Genomic DNA, 7,847 nt, shown 5'->3' with positions numbered 1-7,847 from the left:
TTCAAGAGCAGGAATCAGATTGTAATCATTTTGCAGAATCATGGCTTCTATCGCATTTACATGGTGACTCAGACAAGTAGGCACTTACTAAAATGAGAGTTGAATTTCATTCTTTTAAGGTAAACATATTGAAAGCCTCTATTTAATATATGCCTTTTATTTTTACAGGCTAATATTTCCAGTGATCACTGGTCATCTTTGGTTCAAGAAGCTACAACTGAGGCCTTAAAACTTTGTTTTTGTCCATTGGCTGTCTTTTTACAAGCTTTGTTACAATTCAACCGCAAAATGGGGGCAAGGTATGAACAATTCTTTTTCACTTTTTTTTTTCTTGGATATGTTTCTTCACTTTCAGTGCCTCAAGGAAACAAAGATTTAGAGTTGGTGTTACTTATATATCTGTTACTACTTTGGAAAGACTGTTAAAGTAACCAAATAAGGAAAAAAGTAAAGTCTCACATTTGTTTTACAAAAAATAATTTGGGACACAAATAAAGAATATGAGAGACTGGGCATGATAGCATTTCAGGTGAAGAAGGGCTTAGAGTTTTGCTCTCTTCAGGTGCACCATCAGTGTAATGTGGATGCTAGAAACAAGATAAAAAATACTGAAGTTCAAAGCTAGATTGACTTAAGTTCATGCAAGGTACTCAACTATGGAAAAAAAATAGTGAATATTGAAAAGACCCTAAAAAAAACGATGTTTTCTTTATTTCCAATAAGTACTACATTTATTAAACATATCTTCAGTTGTTTATAAATAATGAGATTTTTATATCTAGAAAATCCCAAAGCTTCTGAGATTAAAATAAACAAATTTCAGTGATCTTTTCATTGGAGGGTGGCAGTGGAGTCAGAAATAAATTTGAAAAAAAATTACTTAAAGCTCGTATGGGTGAAAAAACAAGCAAGAATATTTTAACGTTCTGAGAATAATATCTAACTTTAATGGATATTACACATAATACAGAGCAACTGTAAGTAAAACTGGTTTAGGAGCATGATGTTACTGCAACAGGATAGATATTGTAGACAAAGAGCTTAATACGCAGAGGTCACATCAGCATCCCAAAATAAGAGTGAAGGATGAATTAAGGCTGTGGCTAATCAGCAATTCCCGAACCATTTGTTATTCATTTACTTTTGGTCAGTTTTTTGTATAGCTCATTCACCCAGAAATGTTTTAGGCTGTAATTTATACTTCCTAATGAACTCGTTCTGCGGAAGCTCAACGTGGATGACTTAGAGGGCCTTAACCTCTACCTCCCTAAAATCTGTTAGCACTTCCCATAATTTTTATCACCACGAAAAATAGACCCAAATCAACACACATGCAAAGAAAAAAACAGTATGCTTACTGTGTGAAGATTCCTATGTAGAAACATCTTTAAGACAAGTTCTTTAGTTTCTGCTTCAAACCAATTACTATTTATAAATCCTCCTATTCAGCACTTCTGAAGTTACCACAATTTGTGTTGTGTCTATTAGTACGGAAGTCTCTGGAGTCGTGGATGTTAGTAAGTAGGGAAAGAAAAAATTAGAACACAATTGTAAATCATCCTTTTATTACAAGGGTTTGCATATTGTACACGTCCATTAAAGCATATACTAAAAAACTTTATAATTATACACTTTGACTCTGGTGTAGATTATCTTTGTATTCTTTATGGATTTGTTTTTCAGGTCTGTTTTCAAAAAGGATTACAGGTAGAGCACTCAGAAGTGCTCATAAAATAGGAGCCTTCCCCTCTTCTATTTGGAATGAGCTTTAATTTACTTATTTGCAAAATGAGAATAGTAACAGCAACAACCTAACCTTACAAGGTTACAAATATTAAATGTGACCATATATGTAAAATATTTAGTGTAGTACCCAACACATAATAAACACTTAATAATTATTAGCCATTATTACTACCTTTAGTCTATGAAAAAAAATTCATGAAGGAATCAGTACCATTTATGCAAAAGATTGAGAAAGATAACTTGTGTGAGACTGTTATATGAAGTATGTTTGGGGCACCTGGGTGGCTCAGTTGGTTAAGCTTCTGCCTTCAGCTCAGGTCATGATCCCAGTGTCCTAGGATTGAGTTCCACATCAGGCTTCTTGCTCAGCAGGGAGTCTGCTTCTCCCTGTCCCTCTGTCCCTTCCCCCTGCTCATGCTCTCTCTCTCTCTCCCTCGCTCACTGACTCACTCACAAATAAAAAAATAAAATCTTAAACAAGAAGAGGAAGAAATATGTTAACTTAGATGCTTTGGACTAAATGTAAGTATCTTTTTCAGAGAGACACGGCGACTTTTGGAAAGAGTGGTGTATCAGCCTGGGTATCCCAAGTCTATTGTATCAACCGCACGTTGGTATCTACTGAGACACTTACATGCCAAAAATGACTACGAGCTTATTGATGTAAGGCATTGATTTTATTCACAATATTTCATTTTGGACCTTTGTTGGGGGGGGGTGAAGGTTGCTGTCCTGTTCATTATAGGATATCTAGCAGCATTCCCAACCACTCCAAACGCTAGGTGCCAGTGGCACTCTCCTCTTCCCTCAACCCAACTCGTGACAGCCAGACATGTTTTTAGTTATGCCAAATGATAATAGTAATTGCTCCTTGTTAAGAACCACTGATTTAGCCTGTAGGAAATACATTCTCCTGATGTGCTATGTAGAATAAGAAAGTTAGACAAAGGTGCTAGGTGCTGGTTATGGTATTTTTTATGACCATTGAACTGGAGGTAAAATATATAGGGTAGGTTTGGAAGTAGCAGGATTTAATGGGATTTTTTTTTTAAATTTTATTTATTTGACAGACAGAGATCACAAGCAGGCAGAGAGGCAGGCAGAGAGAGAGGGAAGCAGGCTCCCCACTGAGCAGAGAGCCCAATGTGGGGCTCGATCCCAGGACCCTGGGACCATGACCCGAGCCGAATGCAGAGGCTTTAACCCACTGAGCCACCCAGGTGCCCCTAATGGGATCTTAATATTACCTTTGGAAATATTAGTTTACCTTTCTTGTCTAAGAAAAGATGCATGTGACAGTTTCTGTTCCTCATGGGCTAGCTCTGGTATATAAGTACATAAAACGTATGAATGTATATCTAAAATTCTTTTTTAAAAAGGTTTAAGATTCTCATAACTTGAGCTTTTTACAAAATATGAATATTAATGAGAAGCTTTTTAAATATCTAAAGCACTTGAAATACTGTTTGCCTTTCAGTGAAACAGCATTAAAGAAGTATTAACAAAAAGAATGCTTGGAGAAAGGCATTCTAATTAATGTATTGCAAATCAAAAAGATAGAACTTGTGTTGGAGACAGTTTGTTGGAGACAGTTTTCCATGCTTTCCTTGGATTTCTAAGCATTCTGTGAGCAGATGGCCTGACTGCTCTTTGTTCCAGACTGTCTTTTCAAGGATGTTTTTATAGTGAGCCTTGGGAGACAGACATAAGTGTCTCCCTTTAGAGTAAAGGGTTGGCCCATATAAAAGATTCAGGTCTCCTGGGCTCAGGGTTCCTCTCTTGTAATGCAAACCAGTACGGATGTGGGAATCTGTATACTTGCAACCCTGTCACCTATGTGAGTCTTAGGACCAAGGGGGAATAAGTGTAAATGTCTTGATGCTCAAAGTTTGTTGTGCCCTGAGTGGTAAAGACCTTTGTCTCTGACCCAGGAGAATCGTGTCTTTTGGCAGTATCCATGAAGCTGTGCAGGCTGACTTGTTAGCTTGCAAGTAAAGCAAAGTCTCAGACCCTTCACAGTGTTAAAAAACAAACAACCAAAAAGTTTTATTAGTCGATTGAGCAACCAAAATTAAATCTTACATTCTATGGAATTGGTGAAAACCTTGCGAAGCTTGTTGATAGAGCCTAGAATCTGGAACCTCAATTCTAAGCTTCGGTTTTAAAGGAAAGGAGTATCGGGGCACCTTGGTTCTCAGTCGGTTAAGTATCTGCCTTAAGTTCAGGTCATGATCCTAGATTTTGGGGATCGAGCCCCGCATCGGGCTTCCTGCTCAGCGGAGAGCCTGCCTCTTCCCCAGCCCACCACCCCTCGCTCATGTTCCTCTCTTTCCCTGGCTCTCACTCTTTCTCATATAAATAATAAAGATCTTTAACAAATAATAATAATAAAGGAGAAGAGTGTCACTTGCACAGTTCTGTGTATGAAGTGGCCTTTCAGATAAGGGTTTAGAGATGACAGTATTGTAACCAAAGCCCCCACTTTGATTTTATACAGAAGGGTAGGAGTCAAAATGTTACATTTTTACTAATTGAGTATTTGAATAAATTGTGCTTATCTTTGATGTTGCTTTTGGCCAAACAATTTATTTCAGCAAAAATGACTGAAAAGATTTCACATAGTCACTTTTTCGTGTGTTGTTTGATATTGCTTGCTGCCTATATTGTGGCATACTTGGCTTCTATGAATTTAAATTTGGTTATTGCTAATCAACAAAATACTAATGTTCCTGTATGTGATTTCCCATAGGTGCTGATAAACAATGCCAAAACTCATGGAGATACAAGAACATTGGAACTGAATCAGAAATTGTCTTCACAGTAATAGTATGTTATTTTATAGTAAGCAAGCAAAGAAAAAGTTGTTAGAAAGAATCAATGAATCAAGACTTTTCCCCCAAAGCAACATTTTAAAAAACTGTAGTTATAATCATCCATTCCTATTTTAAATCTAAGGACATTTAAGTTCTTAAGCTAGGGGTTTAATTTTTCAACAACTCTTAATATATAACTTTAATTTGAAAAATATGATTAATTTTGAGAAGCCCATAATGAAAGAAAAAAACGTGATTCCCTTAGGTGTTCATCAGTAATTTGTAAACCATTCTTTTCTCCATCTTGCATTTTGCATAGTAATATTTTTTGTACCCCCTTTGCAATAAAGCCTTAATAGCCATTTTCCAAATAATATGTAAAAGCAGATGAGCACGGTGCAAAATTTTACTTATTAAAAAATAAATTGAAAGATGTAATTTCTTCTATGAATTCTGGAGTTCAGCAGACCAACTCATCATAACATCTGAATAATCTTAGAGCCTGTTTTGCTAGTGGTTCATCTCAGATTCTGTTGAAGAAGTGTAATGTAACTGTTGGTGAGTTTAGACTGCTAATGGATATGTTTGTATAGTTCAAAACACTCAGGTGTATGGCTGCATTAAAAAAATCAATGGAAAATTTTGGAAAATAATGCTGACAGTGTTTAATTAATCATGGAATTTCTTCAATTATGACAAAAAGACTTGAACTTTCTGAAATAAGAAAAAACATAGTGTCTTATTTTCTTTATAGATTAATATCAGATATAATTTCTACATTTCAAATTTTAAAACTTGAAAGCACATTTACTTATTTTAGTTTTTCAAAAAACTTTTATATATCTGAAAAAACTGTATGTTGCTTAGGATTTGTGGTTTTAAAAAATATTTTCAGATTTACATTTATTATTTGTTGTATGTAAATGTGTTGGTTGTATAATTTATGTATATAGTTTTTCCAAATCAGCTTTATGGTGTTATTTTGTGAGATAATATAAATTGATAATATTCTATAATTAAATTTCACTCCAAAGGTTAATCTACTGAACTGACTATAATTTGGTGCATTCCCAAATTTGGCTGAATTTTTTCATCATTCAGACCTATACAATCAGTCTTTGAGGATAAGGACCTAGGGCTCTGCATTATAGAGGCATGCCTAAGAGATTTCTAATGTTCATTCAGGTTGGTAAACCACTGGATTAACCCATCGATGATTCTTCCCCTTACTTTTTTCTTTAACAGGATCAAGCACTTGCCATTCTCTGCCCATTTCTTCCTTATCCTCACAACTGCCCAACCGATTCAGTGCTTTTAACAGCCTGGCCCACAGACTTAGCCAGAGACGAGCTGCAAAAGGTTGCCTGTGCCTCTCTGGTGCCCGTACCTTCCTGCTTCCTCTGGAAAGCACTTTAGCCTTTACCCCAGAATGGACTGAATCTATCTGCTTAAATGCTTATGAGTCAGTTCTTATTTTCCATCTGCTTTCTGGGGTGTCACTTGCTTCACAAGGTTACTTTCTCCTGCTATGTGGACTTGGTTAGCCTTTGTCCCAGGCCTGTAGCCAAGGAGTGACCATTTGACTAAATTGCCTAGTTCTAGCCTCTGAGGACCTCAGACTCAGGTTTTCTAGACAGGAAGGTTTAAAAACACTATAGTTCGTACCATCTCAGGTAATTTTTTTTTGCATGGATGTACACACACCCTCTCTTTGTTATCTTCTCTTAAGATTCCTGCCCGGTTACTGTGAGGCTCAAATCACAAATGTACAATTTTTACAGACCTTACTTCTTGCCAGACCTTTGTTAAGTATTTTATACATTGTCATTTAATACTAATAAGTAAAGGAAAAGTGCTAAGCAGCATGCTTAAAGCAAAAGAAAAACCTGAAATACAATCAGTGTTATCAGATTCTAGGAACTTTAAAGTAGGCAAAATTTCTCTTCATTTTATATGTAAGTTTAGAGAAATTACATTAAAAGTTATTTCCAGAAGCGTCAATATTTAGCATTCATATTCAGTATTTGAGAATTATAGTGCATTTTTGCTAATTTCTATCCACATTTTGGCTCTTGTTGATTAATTAGGTGTTTGTAATCCAGCTAGACATCTAATAACCATTTTCCATGGGAAAAATATATTCCAGCTTATGAGTAAACTTTCAGGACACAATCTCTTTATTCGGGGTCACTTGCCATATTTCTAGAATGTCCCTTGCATTAATTTCTGGTCAGAATTTAAAAAAAAAATGTAATTTAAAATGCTATGCTCTTTTTTCAGTTTATAAAATGAGTTGACAAATTTCCTTTCATTTGGGAATCTACACAGAACAGGATTGGGCAGAAATGCTCAGGTTCTGCATTAAGGGAATTAAAAGATACGGTCACCTAAACTAGCATAAATAAATAAACTACTCTGAAACATTAGGTTAATATTTACTCATGTGTAATATGTGAATATGAAAAAATACATGTTTGGTTTCATAGAAAAGCTTGTTTGGGGGATATTTTATAGGAACACAGAAATGAAGGATATTTTATATATGAGTCAGAGGGACTTGCAGATCTATTTCAATTTTTGCACACTTTAAAAAATGTGGAACTTTATTTTGGCATAGTTGACCCTTGTCTCTCTACAGGTCTTCCTTTCTTCCACTTTAGTTGCCAATGGATAGAAAGCTTCTCAGACGCCCATGTGTAGATTCAGCTGCTGCTTATAAACTGACTGTCAATTTGCAAGAGAGGTTTTTTTGTTTGGTTTGGTTTTTTTCCATTAGAAAGATACATTTGTGTATCAGATACAAGTATAGTAATCTCCCCATATATGAATTTTTTAAGACTTTTTATACAGAGAATGTAAAAAGTCAGTAAATTTTCTCATTTAAAGTATACATCTTATTTTTAGTTTGTTGCTCTGGAAGTCCATTTAAGGTGTCTGGCTGTCCCCTTGCTGTATAATAATGGGTTTTCCTCTTTTGGGCTGACTAAAATATGAACTTTTTGAATAGCAGTGTTTTAAATTCGAATGTAGCTAAAAAAATCTTATACAACTATGATTTTTTAAAATAAATGCTAAATTATCTTCAGACCTCAAAATGTTTTGAGGGAACTTAAGAGTAGGGTCTCTTTAACAAACAGCTATTGTGAAACATTTGAAATCCCTTTTTTAATATTTTCAGTTTAGAATTGAAAATACGTATTTGTTTTAATGAAGGGATGTCATGCCTGGAGAGGGATAATTAGAATTGGAGTATCCCTTGGAAAAGGGTTGGGTTTCATATTACATTAC

Source organism: Mustela nigripes, chromosome 12, assembly GCF_022355385.1.
Source record: "Mustela nigripes isolate SB6536 chromosome 12, MUSNIG.SB6536, whole genome shotgun sequence".
Classification (NCBI taxonomy): domain Eukaryota; kingdom Metazoa; phylum Chordata; class Mammalia; order Carnivora; family Mustelidae; genus Mustela; species Mustela nigripes.
This window is presented reverse-complemented; position numbering follows the sequence as displayed.